Genomic DNA, 2,933 nt, shown 5'->3' on the forward strand with positions numbered 1-2,933 from the left:
TAATCGACAAATCCAGATATTTCAGCCACAATAAACGAAAAAGAGAATTTAAAGCTTAAGCTGCAAGATGTGCAGACACCAAACTGCCTTTAACAGGTTATCAACGTGATTTGGCAAAATGGAATCCAAGATTGTTTGATTTTTATTTTTTTTTTCAAATCAAACAATTACAAAAAATGATTTGTTCTGTTTGACAGTTTTTCCTGAAGTATATTTGCGATGTCAGACACTAATGAAGATCTGGCTTACAGTCTCCACTTTAACTCATCCCAAAGGTGTTCTGTTGGGTTGAGGTCAGTCAAAAGTCCTTCCACATCTAACTTGTTGAACCATGTCTTATGGGCGTTGCTTTGTGCACTGGTGCGCAGTCATGTTGGAACAGGAAGTGGCCATTTCCAAACGGTTCTAACAAAGTGTCTTAGCATGTTGAATCATTAAGAGTTCCGTTCAGTGGAACCACTGAAAAGGAAAGGGAAAAAAAAACACTAAATAATCCCCCCTCCACCAAACTTTACATTTGGCACTATGCAGCAGACAAGTACTGTTCTCCTGGCGACTGCCAAACCCAGACTCAGATCAGATTGACAGACTTAGAAGCATGATTTTTCACTCCAGGGATAATGACTCTCACTGATCTAGAGTACAGTCGTGGTATGCTTTACACTTTGGGGTGGCTGTAGCTCAGGAGATAGAGCAGGTCATCAACTGATTGTTTGTTCGATCCCTGTCTCCCCCTATTTTGCATGCCAAATATCCTTGGGCAAGATATTAACCCCAAGTTGCTCTCCGATGCATCCATCGGAGTGTGAATGATAGTCAGTAAGCACTTAACAGCACAGAAGACAGTACTGGTGTATGTGGCATGTTGTATAGAGTGCTTTGAGTACGCCGGGAATAGCAATATATAAGAATCAGTCCATTTACTGCATCCGACACTTGTTTGCAATATGTTTGGTGACGTATGGCTTGGATTCAGCTACTTGTTCATGGAAACCATTTAATAAAGCACTTTATGAACTGTTCTCGAGTTCATCTGTAGTGACTACGGAAAGTTGGTTACCTCTGCACACTATGCACTTCAGCATCTGCTGACCCCATTTTTAAAGGGTCTACCACTTTGTGGCTGATTTCTGTTGTTCCTAATCCCTTCAGCTTTGTAGTCTTACCACTAATAATGACTTCTAATTCTCTGCTTCTAAATTCAGATGGTACCTGGTCCTAAAAATCCTAGAAACATGGTGTCTAACTAGATACTTACCCTGGATGGCCTTCAGTAGCACTGTGAGGAATCCTGGAAGTCAGTTTTGAACAGGATGTGTCCTTTGATACACATATTACAAATACAACAGGTAAAAGAAGTATTGAACGCATCAAAACACATGTCTACACATGCAAAGTAATCACACCAAAAATGTCCATAAATTATGTCTAATAATGACAAATTACACAAGGAAAAGTATTGAACACGCTTACTGAAATGTAATTAATACTTGATAAAGAGCCTTTGTTGGTGAGAACTGTCATAATGAAAATTGGTGACGTGTTCAATACTCCTTTTACTGTATGTAACACTGCTTGTTTTGTACGTTCACAGTATCTCTAAAATTAGAAACATTGAGTCTTAAGTGATTCTGAAAAAACATTCCTGCATTTATTACATCTATCCTGGACTATTGTAATTTGTTATTATCAGGATGTCCTAAAAACTCCCTGAAAAGCCTTCAGTTGATCCAAAATACTACAGTAAAAACACTGAAAGGGACTAAAAGGAGCATGTTTCTCCCATATCGACTTCTCTTCAGTGGCTCCCTGTTAAATCCAGAATCAAATTTAAAATCGGTCCTGAGTAACCAGGCTCCATCTTAAAACCTCACAGTACAGAATTTTGTGATTCCTAGGATACTGGAAGGCTGAAGTCTTCTGTAAGACCAGCTTCCAAGTTTGGATTCAGGTGACAGACGACTTCTATACTTTTAAGATTAAGTTTAAAAATGTTCTTTCTGATAAACCATATATTTAGGGCTGGATTATGTAAGCCGGAATCATCTCTTAGTTGTGCTGCTAGGCTACTGGCCGTTTCCCATGATTCATCTTTTTACTTCACTCACCTTTGTTTCCACAATGCGTTTATACACCACACATTTAATGATTAATCATTATTAATCTCTGGATTTCTTCAATGTGACTTTTGCTTCGTCTCCCTCCCCTCACCCATTTGCAGCAGATGGCTGCCCCACCCCAAGCCTGGTTCTGCCTTTTCCTGTTAACAGTGTTGAAATTGGGCTGCTTGGCCGGAATTTTTATGGAGAGAATTTCTAGGCGTAGTCAAGTGCTGGAAGGCTCTCACTTGGGTGGTCATCTCTGCTTTTTGCAGATGACACGGCTCTGTTGCCTTCATCGGGTGATCGCCTCTAGCTCGCACTAAAACGGTTCACGGCCAAATGTGAAGCGGTCAGAATAAGAATCAGCGCCTCCAAATCTGAGGCCATGGTCCTTCACTGGAAAAGGGTGGACTTCCCGCTCCAGGTTTGGGATGAATTCCTGCCCCCAGTGCAGGAGAATCTCGGGGTCTTGTTCATGAGTTAATGGGAGAGGGGATCAATATATGGAGGTGGCTGTAGCTTAGGAGGTAGAGCGGGCGAGCCACTAAACGGAAGGTTGGTGGTTTGATCCTTGTCTGCTCCAGCCTGCATGCCAAGTAGCCTTGGGCAAAATACTAACCCTGAGTTGCTCTCTGATGCATCCATCAAAGTATGAATGTATCTGAATGTTAGATAAAAAGCACTTCAGCAGAAAAATCAGAGAAAAAAGTGCTTGTACAGATGAATGAGGCAAGTTGTATGAAGCGCTTTGAGTGCACAGATAAGAACCAGTCCATTTATCCCTTTAAAACTTTCAAATTACCGGTAACCATTTTTTTATTTCTAAAAGTG

Source organism: Pundamilia nyererei, unplaced genomic scaffold (assembly GCF_000239375.1).
Source record: "Pundamilia nyererei isolate P.nyererei 1_Seehausen unplaced genomic scaffold, PunNye1.0 scaffold00335, whole genome shotgun sequence".
In the NCBI taxonomy this organism is placed as follows: Eukaryota; Metazoa; Chordata; class Actinopteri; order Cichliformes; family Cichlidae; genus Pundamilia; species Pundamilia nyererei.